Here is a 14251-nt window from a genome sequence, read left to right as displayed (position 1 = left end):
TTCACATTCTCAGGACAACTGCTGATATGAGTGAGTGCTTAATAAATATTGATTGCTACTAAATATATATATATATATATATACACACACACAGACAAACTTGAAAGAAAACAAAAAACAACTCCAGGCCAAAATGCAGTAAAAGGGACCAAATTCACCCTCCTGCTTGGAGCAGCAAAAAAAAAAAAGAAAGAAAAAAAAAGAAAGAAAAGAAAAGAAAGAAAGAAAAGAAAAAAGAAAAGAAAACAACAAAAACATGTTAAAAAAAAAAAACTATTTTGAGGCACTGGACATCAGATAACAAAGGACAGTGATCCCTAACAGACAGGAAACAAACAAGGTGAACTCACAAATTGCACCAGTTTACTCTCTTGAGTTTCCAACAGTGCAGCAGGGAGGGGGAAATCAAGAGGTGCCAGCAGACTCCCTGAGTTGAGAGGATCAAAGCAGCTAGAAATCTAGAAATCTCAGGATAGAGTACCAGAGAGGAGAAAACTGCATAGAAAGGGAACTCCAAAGAAATGCAGATAGTTCCGCCCAAGTGTTCAGCTGATTACTGATCAACACATGTTCTTAAGGAAAGTACTCAAGGCCACAGAAAGAACTATTCCAAAAAATTAGAAGTAACAATGCCTGGTTTCCACACAGGTCTGGGACTAGTTCCTGTTCCCACCAACCAGACTGGGGAACCTTATGATTCACAGGGCATTTGGTAGAGAAGATAGAAGGGTCTTACCTCAATATTGGGTGATAATTAGCCCTAGACTGAGCACTGCTGTGGTCACACCTAACAAGTCTTAAAAGTAACAACATCCACAGTATACAAAGAATCATGCATTCTCAAAACTCAATAAGAGACCAAACAATCCAATTAAAAATAGGAAAAAAAATATGAACAGACACTTCAAGAAAGAAGATATAGAGAGGCCAAATAAGCACATGAAAAGATATTCAATATCATATATCAATAGGGAAATGCAAATTAAAACCACCATGTGATACCACCTCACATCCCCTAGGACAGCTAAAATGTAAACGACTGACCATACCAGTTGTTGGTGAGGATATGGAAGAACTGGAACTCTCATCACTACTAGTGGGGATGTAAAATGGTACAGTCACTTTGGAAAAGGGCTTTGTGGTTTCTTAATAGACATGTGCCATATGAGCTAGCCATTCCCATCTAGATATTTACCTAGGAGAAAGCATATGTCCATACAAAGATATACAGGAATATTCATAGCAGCGTGTTACAGATAAAAACTGGAAACAATGCAGATATCTATCAACAAGGTGAATTAACTGTGACATTTTTATAATGTAATAATATTCAGCAATATAAATAATTAAACTACTGACACATGCAAAAATACAAATGAATCTGAAAATAATTATGCTGAGTAACAGAACTGCCAGACCAAAAAAAAAAAGTGCACATACTGTATGATCTCATTTATTATAAAATTCTATAAAATGCTAGTAACTAAACTATAGCAATAGAAAGCAGATCCATGGTTGCCTGGATATGGGGCAGAAGGACGAGGAGGAGAGAAAGAGAGGGACTTTACAAAAGGCATGAGGAAATCTATGGTGATGATTTCACAGATGCATACAAATGTCAGAAGTTTTCCAACTGTACACTTTATTTGAAAAAAAAAAGTTCATGCCACGACAAAGTTTATGATTTCCTGTTATACAATGAAATTCATATTTTATACCATACATTTTACCTACATTTTTCCTAAATGAGAAATAACTTATAAAAAGAAAATCATGACAACTTATAACAAAAGAAACCTTAGAGATTATTTACTATATTTCCCTCTTTTTCAGAAGAGGAAATTGACCTCCAGAGAGGTAGATCTGCCCAAGGTCACATCACTGGTAATGACTAGGAAAGGGCTGCTCGCAGTACTCTTTTTATACTACATGGTTCTTTGAGTGTTTCAGACCTTAAGAATAAAATGTTCTCTGTGAACATACAGACTATATATGTTATTACAACTATTCCTGCAACTCTTTCTAAGTTTTCATTTGGTAGGTAAGAATATTTGTAAGTGTATAAATTTTATCTGAATTATTTGCATACTGTAACAGTATTTACTCAGAGACTTCAAGTTTTGAAATGAAATACATTTTTCATATGAATGAGTTTGACATATCTGTCTGGTAACAAGAAGCTTATAAAATAGGTCTCATAATATTTGAATTTCCTTCTTACTACAGCTTATGCAAAAAACCGTAGACCATATCTTTGGACTGGGTATATACTGAAGTGTTTATATAGAATGTATATTCAAAACAGAATCTAGGTTTATTGTGGACTGTGGCCAGTTGAACTAAAAATAATTTAGTGCCAGTAATAATGAAAATGTATCAAGATTGCCAATAGTCTTCAAAAGCAAGGTAAGGTCTTTTGAAACAATGTTTCACTATAGAAATCCAATAACCAGGATTTTCTGTGGAACACTAGAGTGGCTGTTATTTATCATAGCAATGTGGGAGACGCATTCAGAGATCTATTTTTATTTAATTTTTTTTGTTGAGCCACATGGCATGCAGGATCTTAGTTCCCCAACCAGGGACAGAACCCGTGCCCCCTGCATTGGAAGCGTGGAGCCACTGGACCACCAGGGAAGTCCTAGAGATCTATTTTTAAATAATAGGCAAGAGGACTTATGTTTTCTGCTGTAATTGGTAAATATTACAAATCTACACACTACTGAACTTTTCACTCCCCATCTCCATCTCCTCTTGTTCTCTCCTTTTCTCAAAAAAACCAAAACAAACAAACAAACAAAAGCAAAACAGCATAAAATAGTCTCTCCATGTTTCCTCAATGCCCCCTTTGCTCGGTGACATATATTCTAGCAGGACAGCAGAGAGAAGACTCTGACTTGAAAAACTGAAAGGCTCCATATTTATGAGCCAATCTACGGCTTACCCAAACTCAACGGTTTTAGTGGAAAAATATTCAATAAATATGTATATTTTAGACATACTTGCAAATTCTAGGTACCTCAGAATTCATTCATAAAATATTCTGAAACATTTCCCAAATGTGCTGTGCTAAGCAAACATTAAGTAACAATAATCCTTTTGCTCACCCCTTAGGCGGAAATTTTCACACATTAAAAGAGAATTGAGGATAATGGCATTAGGCTGCTCAAGCCTTGACTTGATGGAGTGCATCTGCAGCACTCAGTATTTACAATGTCCACAGGATGAATTCTCCTACCTAGCAAAAACCTCAGCCTCAATTCCCACTAACATTTGACTCTATGTAGTGTGATACAGGTTTTTAAATGCTGTCCTGACCCAGGTTTGAGGCCCTGGCTAGAGGCTGGTCATATCTGCTTCTTGAGCAGTCAATAAAGCCCATATCCTGAACCGCCTCCAATATCAGCTCTCACACTCTTGGCCCCTATACACCTGCTCTAACTGCCCCAGGGCCAGGTACCAGACAAGCAGGGACAGCCCCTATGCCCCAGCGTCTACTGACACTGCTCACATTAGCCAATCCTAAACGTGCTTGCCCATTCTTTCCCTCAGAAACTGAAGTATAAAGGCACCTGCCCACAGTTCTCCTCTCCCTCTGCCTTGAGGCTGACCCTAGTTCTTCCCTGAGTGGCCCTGCACGGTGTGCTGTGTTCTCCCCAGGGAACGGTGAGTTCAACAAACTACAAAACCCTTTCTGGCTTCTCTCTACTGATCTGTTTTGGCCTCACCATACCTCACCCAAGGTAATATGGTGAAAAATAAGGGAGGGAGGGAAGGAAGGAGAGAGGGAGGAAGGGAGAAGGAAGGATTTTAATTGGCTCTTAAAAGCAACATAATTCGTTTTGCTAAAATTTAACTCAAACCAATAATATCTGTGCAGAGTGTAAGTTCTTTATGGAAGAAGTCTGAAATGCAGCAACAGTTTACAAAATATGATAAGCTATGTCTATTTACATATTGAGAGCACCTAACATGTCAAGCCATGTGCTTATACCACATTACCTCACGTAATTCTGAAAAAGACCAGCGAGGTAGAGCTACTATTATATCTATATTAAATACATGAATCTGAGGCACAGAGAAAGATACAAAAATTGTCTAAAACGACAGAGCTAGCAAATGGTGGAGCCGGGATTTGAACCCACATTTCTCTAAAACCAGAACCTAAGCTCTTAAGTCCTAAGTGATACTGCCTTCAAATAGCTGCTCGTCCAACAAATATTTATTGAGCGCCTATGTTATGACATTGTATTATATATTAGAGAAAAACGCATCGAATTGATTCTCAGAATGCTTACTATACAGTGAGGTTATTTTACCTATGAGAACAAGATAGCTTGATAGGTATTGGATGGATTTTTTCTAGGGTGCTACAGAAGTATAATCATTTACTTAACGAAGTAGCACCTCATATGGTACAAATAGATTTGTACCACTACTATCCTTTGCCCCCTGCCTCCATTTACACACACACAACACACACACATTCCTTTAAATTGCTCTTTCGGCTAGTTCTACCTATGCCGAAGGATGAAATCTCAGTAAAATCTCATAACTTTTTTTCTGACTACTCTCAAATACTAAAAAGTCCTCAGGTCACTTTTAGCCAAAAGAACTTTCTTTTTCAGCATCTGAAAAGTGTAATTTGGAGCAATAATCAAACCCTGCACATCCTTCCAAGTTAAATTCTCCCCAGCTCGAGCCTGCTGCAGCTCAGGAAGCCTACAGTGAGGGAGGTAAGCATGGTCACTACCACCTGCTTCAATTCCTTGCCTGGCCTTCCACTCCTCCCTCTCACTCTATGGCTTCTGAACCCCTGGGAGTGAGGGAAGGGCTCTTCTCCAGACTCGGTGGATGTTTACACTCACAAGGCGCTTCCGTGGATTTCTCAGAAATTCAGAATCCCCCACTGGAAGCCTCTCGTTGCATGTCCCAGGACAGATGTGGTACCTATAATTCCACTGCCTCTCCCTGACCTCTATCAGCCCCAACATTCGGTGACCCACCCCACACAGACTCTTGGCGAAATCCTTTCAACAGCCAACCTCCACCACCATGATCTGCAGCCCCTTTGAAGACTTGCTCTTATTTTGTCCACTCTTTTTTTTTTTTAAGATTTTTTTCCCATTTGGCCATTACAGAGTATTGAGTAGAGTTCTCTGTGCAATACAGCAGGTTCGTATTAGTCTTCTATTTTATATACAGTAGTGTGTATAAGTCAATCCCAACCTCCCAATTTATTCCCCCCCCATCCCCTGGTAACCATGTTTGTTTTCTACATGTGACTCTACTTCCATTTTTGTAAATACGTTCATATGTACCCTTTCTTTTAGATTCCACATATAAGCGATACCATATGATATTTGCCTTTCTGTGTGTGACACTTCATGCGGTATGACCATCTCTAGGCTCTAATTGACGTTTCCTTCCTCTGCATGGTCTTCAGAGGGAATGCCACCACCCTGCCATTGGTGGAAGTGCAGTCTTCCCCCAACACAGCTCACCCTCAGAGCTCTGAAACCTGAGGAAGACATGTGTCCATTGGGCCCCCAATTCTCCACTGTCAAGCTCTGCCTCCCACAAGCTTGAGGTGAGCAGGAAGCACCTGGCCATCCTCCTCCACGATGGAAGAAGGGAGCAGGGTACCTCAGACCCCAGCAATTGTGCTTCATCCCCTCAGTGCTTTCACACCTACATGGCTACATCCTTGGCATGTCTAACATAGGTGCCCCAGCACCTCACTTTGAATGGGGATGTTCAGCAAATATTGTTTTGTTCTCAGTCTTTGAGGCTTCAGCCAAAACCCAGACAGAGTGTCATTTAACATTCTGTTTCAGAAACATAAAGAAGGATGCTCACCAGACTGAATAATGCATAGCACAGCAAAAAGTGTCTGTCTCTATATGGTTGTTTTCTAATATTTTATATTAAGGAAAATGGATTTGTCTTCTAATTCTCACTCTGCTCCTAGAAATGCTTTGTGAACCTGAGTAAATCATTAGTCCTCAGTGTTTTCACCTAAAATTATACGAAACTATAAAATTATTTAAAGTTCGTTGATAAGTCTCTCCAAGAAAATATAGCTCTGTCATTTGAGGCTAATATACATCAATCTTTTTAGCCCAGAAAAGGCAAAAAACTAAAAATTAGCCAGAGAGCAGCAGGAGAACTGCCTTTGAATAAACCCAAATTCCTGACATCGTGCTCTACCTCTCCAGGAGGAATTAAAACTCTCATCTTCCCAATCTCAGAAGCAAGTTACTCATATCGAGCCTGACCTTATGCCACAGTTCTGATCACTAAGCCTCTACATTGTTCTCTTTGTCCCGTTCCTTACCTTGTTAACCTGACTAGTAGACAGGTTCACCCAGGACAATCCTCCTCCCAAAGACAAGGACCCGCTCTGAATTTAAGCCAAGCATGAAGATGCCGGTGCCTGTTAGAAGACTTCTCAGAAGTAAGCACCTGTGATTCATGAATACTCCATATTCCTGGAACCACTGTCTTCTTAGGGACTCCTCCTTTTCAGAATGAGCTCCCTGTTAGCTGTACCCTTACCCTAGGACAGGACACAGGTCCACTGCCACTTCAATCACAGCACCTGCCCCACTCCAGGATCCTAAAGCATGCAAGGTATTGGCATAAATGCCAAATGGAGCTAACTGGGCTAAAAGCATGCATCTTTCCAAAAATGCATTGTTTACAGTATTTCCTCCTTTATCCTTTTACTTTTAAAGAATAAATCTTTCTCTAGTGTTTTCATGGCTGACATAGAGTAACTGCCTTATTTTGATTAAAATTAAAATTGCATCATTTTCTTCTCTGTCCTTAGAGCATAGGTTCCACAAACATAAAGTAGGTAATTGATCTTATTTAAGAAATTTGCAATGGAACAATAAAAACAATTAAGTGCAATGACTCTAGTACAGATGTTCTGAATCCAATATTTCTCAAAAGGCTTTGACAACATCCAAAGTTTTATGAAAATATTTGGCAGTGGTATCTCAAAATTTAAGTATTCTGTTCTTTTTTCAAGTACTAGCCAAGAATGGAAGAGTCTTCAAGAATAATCTAATTGAGAGGTTCTGGAAAACAAATCTGTAGCACATGGTCATTTTTTTCTCTGCTGATGGCTCAGCTGAGCCAGTGACATTTATGAGTCCATGGCTGAGGGCTCTATAGGTTCTGGATCAATACAATCTTTCCGAAAGTTATGGACTGAATGAATGTTTGTGTCCCTCTGCCCCTAAATTCATATGTTGAAGCCCAAACCACTACTGTAGCTGTATTTGGAGTAAAGTAATTAAGGTTAAATGAGGTCATAAGGGTGAGGCCCTGATCTGATAGGATTAGTGTCCTTCTAAGAAGAGACACTAAAAAGCATGGAAAATGAAAGGTGACATGAAGACATAATGAGAAGGCGGCCATCTGCAAGTGAGAATCACACCAGAAACTGAATTGCCAGAACCTTGATCTTGGACTTCTAGCATCCAGAACTGTGAGAAAATTAATTTCTGCTGTTTAAGCCATCCAGTCTATAGTACTTTGTTATAGCATCCTCAGCCAACTAATACACCCAGGAACTTATCAACAGAGGAGAGGACAAAAAGACATTTTCTTTCTCTTTCTCCAAGTGGGATCCCAGAAATTCCCCAGTGTGTATTAAAATATGAATATCTTGCTTTCACACAGTTTATATACATAGTCCTATTTATTCTTCACAATCTTATAGTTAGGCAGAGCTAGCATTATTAATCCCATTTTACAGATGAGATGGAATGTGGCTAAGCCAAGATTAGACGTAGAGCTTTTGACTCCTTGCCCGAGCACTGCACCTTATGCCAGCTGACTGAGAGTAGCTTTAGAGATCTTTCCACTCCTGAGTCAGCTCACAGTTAGAACATCTCTGGGAATCACAGCACTGGTTCCAGGATAAGACACTAGACTTCAAAAAGGGTACCTCTTAACAGATAAACAGAATTATCTGCCATTAGTCAGGAGAACCATGAGCTATTAATAAATAAAGTTGAAGAAAGAATGAAAATTAAAATTAAAGCTGGAGTTGTGCTCAATTTCAATAATTTTAATTATTAATTTAGAGTGATAGTAATTTTGACCTTTTAACAAAACCTTCTTTATATACCATTTTTGAGTTTTGACTATCTGTGGACACAAAGGAACAAATCTTAGCCACTCTTTGTCCTGGAACACACCATCTACAGCTCCTCCTGGGAGAAAGAGCTCAGCTACAACTTAAAGTTCAGTACATTCACTCTTCTGATTAATTTGGAGCAGTGGAGCAATTAAAGAACAGATGCTATGGATTAATGTTCCACATCACATTGAGAAGCCCTTCTACAGACCCTGGTGCTATTTTTAAAATATCTGAGCTCTGAATGTCACTCCATTAATAAAGATTTCAGCAGCTTAGTCATTAACACCAACAAGACCTTATCATTAGAGCAACATATACTTTCAGACTCATTTTTCTGTTGTGCAAATCAATGATGAAAAACTACAGAAACTGAACCAATGTTAGATTGTTTAGTATAACTGATTTGGGGCTCATATTCAAAACATTTATTTTATCCATACATAATATCTTAAAATATGTCTCTTTCTTAATAGGCAGCCAAAAACCCCTACTACTGACATTTGGTTTCAACGCGCCCTAATACAGAATGTCTCTCTTTGCTCCCTTTTCAACTGTTTCTGAGGATGACTGCCAAACCCTAAGTCAGAGGGAAAACTTGGTTGCCTTTAGCATGTAAGCCTCTCAGTGTCAGCAGTTACACCATTCTCTCCTTTAGGCTGAGTTTGCACTGTATTGGAAAATAGAGGCCTCTGAGTATTCATGCCTCTTCAGATTGGCTGTCAAAAGCCCTTCACATGGGCTTCCCTGGTGGCGCAGTGGTTGAGAGTCTGCCTGCCGATGCAGGGGACACAGGTTCATGCCCCGGTATGGGAAGATCCCACATGCCGTGGGGCAGCTGGGCCCATGAGCCATAGCCACTGAGCCTGCACGTCCGGAGCCTGTGCTCCGCAGCGGGAGAGGCCACAGCAGTGAGAGGCCCGCTACCGGGGGGGGGGGGGGGGGGGAAAAAGCCCTTCATGTGCAATCTTCTTATTTGGCCCCAAAGAAGACAGCCTCTTCTAATTAGTGCTCAAATGGTTATCCCATTCAGAAAGAATGGAATATTTGTTTGATATAGAACATAAATTTATTCTAGTTAAGGGAGATTTTAAAATCAGAAATCTCAAAAATTAATGGGAAGCATTTTAAAAATAATTTTAAGTAATTATAAACAACCTAAATATCCAGTAATAGGGATTTGGTATGGGGATATCTATGTAGATGATATAGATATAGATATAAATATAGAGAATGAGATTTCCATTCAATAAAGCACTCTGTATCTAACATAAATAATCCTGATGCTTCCAGTTCTATATAATAGACTATTTACATAGATATTTACGTTCTCTTCTCAAAAATGCCTGTAAAAATTACAATCAAGAAATACAGAAGGGCTTCCCTGGTGGCGCAATGGTTGGGAGTCCGCCTGCCAATGCAGGGTTCGTGCCCCGGTCCGGGAAGATCCCACATGCCGCGGAGCGGCTGGGCCCGTGAGCCATGGCCGCTGAGCCTGCGTGTCCGGAGCCTGTGCTCCACAACGGGAGAGGCCACAACAGCGAGAGGCCTGCGTACCGCAAAAAAAAAAAAAAAAAAAAAAAAAGAAATACAGAAGCTAGCAAGCACAGAGCAGCAATGAAAAGGGGAAAGAAAGCCATCAGCAGACCAGAGATTTATTAAAATCTTTAGAAAATGGCAAGTAGACGAATCATATTGTCAGATGAAACAAAAGCAAAGAAGCAAATGTTTCAGCATTGAAGACACCTGGCTTCACTCTGAAAAAAGTGAATGCTGAGCAGAACAAAGAGAAAGATCAAAACCTAGAAATAGCGCCATGAAACTTCATAACACACCAAAAATAAAGAGGATATGCCAGAAACTTCCAGGAAAGGGCTATGGAAGTTCCCTATTGCTTGATGTATTCATTATCTGAGTTCTTACAGCCATGAGACTGCACACGGAAGCAGTTATGGCTCAAAAATATTCATTAATCAACTGGCCACTTGTAAAATTAGTCCTGATTCAAATACTCATCCCATATCACACTGACATCTGTCTTCACCAATCACATCAGAGTCTATTTTGGTCAGTTTCATTGAATTTTCAATAAATATATGATTAAAATATGTAAGCCATAAATATTTAATAAATGTATAATAATAAATATATAGCATAAATTGACTTTAAAGTAAAACTACAAATCTTGAAAAGATGTTAGATTTCATAGGGTTCATAAAAGTGTTGGTGACTTGAGTCACCAACAAAGCTACTGCTAAATGAGAATTAGCAGAGTTAGATCAGTTTAGGATGGATGAGGAGAAAACCAACTAGGAGAATGGTAAGAAAGAGTATTCAAGAGAGATTCATTTAAAACTCAAAGAATTTAAGACAGGCCGTTGTAGGGAAGTCTTGAAATATTTTTGCAGAAATTACTATCTTTATGATTGTGCAGGAAAGTAAAATATGAACTTGGAAGATATCATATCATTCTACCATCTATTTCTATCAGAAAATAGTACCCCCCAAACAATCCAATTTAGATTTATATTAAGAGGACTTTTCTAGTGCTACTTTCCCAAGAAACAGGAGACTTCCTATAGATAGAAAGGAACCAAAAACAGGATGGTATTATATTAATCTCATTAGCAAGAATAAATGCTGAAAATAGTGAAATAAAGCCTGTAAAATTCTGAAAAAAATGACTTTATATCAACAATTCTATACATAATCAAACTACTAATCAAATATGAAAGCAAAAAAATGACATGCAATAACTCTGAAGGTTTACCTGCCATGTACTCTTTTTAAAAAAGTACTCCAGCCATATTTTACAAGAGGAAGGAAGGAAGGAAGGAGGAAGAGAGGGAGGGAGAGTGGGAGGGAGGGAGGAAGGAAGAAAGAAAGGGAAAGGAAAGCCAAGAATATGGAATGAAAAGTATGAGGAGATTTCTGCTTTAGGTAATGAAAGACTGAGTAGTTTAACCAAATCTAACCACGCTCTGGGAAAAAAAATACACAAAAGCTTGATTAAATATACTATTTTAAAATCTTCTTAAAAGCATCAAAGATATATCAAGACAATAAGGAATTACAGGACAAAAATCCAACACTTGGGAAAAGGTTTGCCCTGTGATCACTGGCTGACCTGGAAGAGGTAGCTGATATGTGTGCTTTGATAGCCTCTTAGAGCTAAGGGGAAAAGTCAGAGTTCAGGGCTCACCCAGTACTGGGAATTGGGGCCCCCACAGAGCTACACCCTGAGAATAGTGATAAAACAAAAATAACTCAACCTTGTGCAGATGGTAGACTCACTTCTTTTTAAAATATCAATAGCCCACGAAATCTCAGGCTGTGAGACTGCCTGAGAACACTCTAGATTGTTGGTACACCTCTTTGGAGGAAGAGAATATCATCCTAAGTCTCAAATTATTTCAACAAATACTTTTTCAAACACAATGCCCAGCATATACCAAAGCATGAAGAGAAAAGATACCACGAGCAAGAACCAACAGTGATAAAAATAACCAAAACAGTCAGGCATTATCATATACAGTAAAACTATGCTTAACGTTTTCAAGGAGAAGAAAAATAAGCTGTGAAAATTTCAGCTGGGAAGGAGCTAACAACTATAAAAAGTGACTTAGCAGTTTTAAAAAATTTCAATTTAAACAAATTGAAATTCTACAATGGAAAAATCCATTTAAAAAATTAAGAATTCAATGGGAATTTAACAATAAATTAGACATCAGAAGAGACAGTTAGTGAACTGAAAATAGGTCAGAAGACACTCCCCAGCATGCAGCATAAAATAAAAAGGTGGAAAACATGGAAGAGAATGTAAAAGACTCAGAATTCCATGAGAAATCCTTAAGTTCTAGCATCTAGAAGAATAAGAATGGGCACTGGTCATTTTGGGGGAGATTTTAGCCTAGAATTTTCCAAAACTCATGAAAAAAAATCTGTCTTCCAATTTAGGAATCAAAATAAATCCCAAACAGAATAAATAAAAGGAAAGCCATACCTAAACAGATCATAGTGAAATTGGATAAAACCAAAAAAATCTTCAGGGCAGCCAGAGCAACTCACCTTCAAGAGAATAACAGTAGACTGACAGGTGACTTCTGAACAGCATCAATGGAAGTCAGAAAGAAACTGCTAACCTAGAATTTGTAACTAGCAAAAATAAAATCATTTTCAGATGAATAAAAACTTGAAACAGTTCACCATTAGGAAACCTGCATCCAAAGGAATCTGCAAAGTATGTTTTCAGTTCACTAATTGTCTCTTTGTCCAATATGTTGTTAAATTCTCACTGACTGCTTCCAGAGAAAAGGGAAATGATGGCTGGAAATCAAGGGCTCAAAAATACAATAAGAATAAAAAGAAAAGAAAGTTGTAAACATGAGTAAATCTCAATAAACAGTGATCCATTAAAAATAATAATATGTACATAAGGAACTACGTAAATGAAGTTAAGTGTTCTAAGCAGCTTGCATTACCCAGGAAGAGAGTAAAATTATCCATTAATATTAGACATTGATAAGTCAATGATACATTTTGTAATTTCTAGGATGAACACTAAAAGTATAGGGAAAGAGCATAATACAACTAAAAGATAACAAAAAAATAAATTAATAAAGTAATTAAAAAAAAAAAACGGGCTTCCCTGGTGGCGCAGTGGTTGAGAGTCCACCTGCCTATGCAGGGGACACGGGTTTGTGCCCCAGTCCGGGAAGATCCCACACACCACGCAGCAGCTGGGCCCTTGAGCCATGGCCGCTGAGCCTGCGCATCCGGAGCCTGTGCACCACAATGGGAGAGGCCACAACAGTGAGAGGCGCACGTAATGCAAAAAAAAATTTTTTTTTAAATCAACTGGAAGTCAAGAAGGCCAGACTCCATAGGACTTGAGGATATCTGCTGGGCCTCAGATTTTCTATTAAGGATCTGGGGCCACCACAGTCTCCAGCTATTAGAATAGATACCAAATCAATTTGTTGGGGAAAGCAAGCATTCAGAAATTCCTGTTTACTTTTTTTCAATACATAGGTGCTATGATGACATGGGGAGTGTCCCAGCTATTCAGAATCATTTCAACAAACTTGCTATGATAAGCATATCACATTCAAGACAGTTACTTGTTATATCCTGGGAAAGAATGGCAGATATGGAAACATTTTTAGGGAGACCCTGGCAATACTCCTCCTGATTTTCATTCCTCAAAAGGTAAAGATGGAAAATACGAGCTAGTAGTGGCAGCAAATTAGCTTACTCCTGGAGATTAAAGATTTAATGACAAAGAGTGATGTAAACAGGCAACATGCAGAAAATCTGGTGGCAGGACTGTTCACCTAAGTGCTTTGTTACATTCATAGAGGACTCAAGGAAGTGAAAGGTAACAAGCAAATGAAATCAAGGATTCAGACTCTGGGCATCTTCCAATGTTACAGAGGAATAGAGTACTGTAAAGTGCCTCAGATATTTTCTATTCTGCCACATTTATTCTAGGTTTTCCTTTGTGATCATGATCAAAGATCTCAATCTTTCACCACCAATTTATGTTGACTATAGGACTACTTGCTTCTGTCATCAAAAGCTCCTTGAAATTTGTTATGTCTGTTTCTGTGTGTATCAATATCCTGCAATTTTGCTCTCTGCCGCTACATGTGAGATGGCCTTTAAAATTTCACTGCCTCTTTTTTTGAAAGCAAAGTAGAAGAAACGAAAAATGAATGAGTAATGATAAAATACTTATTCTTTTCAGGTCCCAGGTTATCAGTTGAAATTGTAATATAGGAATTGCATCAGAAAGTCTTTGACAAGAAATGATATAATAATATACACCATTATTTTTAAGGTAGCTAGATTCTTAGAGGAAATATCTCCAAAGCCACATTTTTGTGCACTTCTTAGTGATTATTTTAAAGAAAGTCATTCTAGGGCTTCCCTGGTGGCACAGTGGTTGAGAATCTGCCTGCCAATGCAGGGGACACGGGTTCGTGCCCCGGTCCGGGAAGATCCCACATGCCGCAGAGCAGCTGGGCCCCTGAGCCATGGCCGCTAAGCCTGCGCATCCAGAGCCTGTGCTCCGCAATGGGAGAGGCCACAACAGTGAGG

At 38.8% G+C, this 14251-nt stretch overlaps 1 pseudogene; it reads left to right on the top strand.

Annotated features, from left to right (window-relative positions):
- Window positions 1–6426: 6426 nt before the first annotated feature.
- LOC131752815 (general transcription factor IIH subunit 3 pseudogene) lies at window positions 6427–13874 on the top strand (annotated as a pseudogene).
- Window positions 13875–14251: the final 377 nt, after the last annotated feature.

The sequence above is a fragment of the Kogia breviceps genome, chromosome 3, assembly GCF_026419965.1.
Source record: "Kogia breviceps isolate mKogBre1 chromosome 3, mKogBre1 haplotype 1, whole genome shotgun sequence".
Classification (NCBI taxonomy): Eukaryota; Metazoa; Chordata; class Mammalia; order Artiodactyla; family Physeteridae; genus Kogia; species Kogia breviceps.
This window is presented reverse-complemented; position numbering and strand designations above follow the sequence as displayed.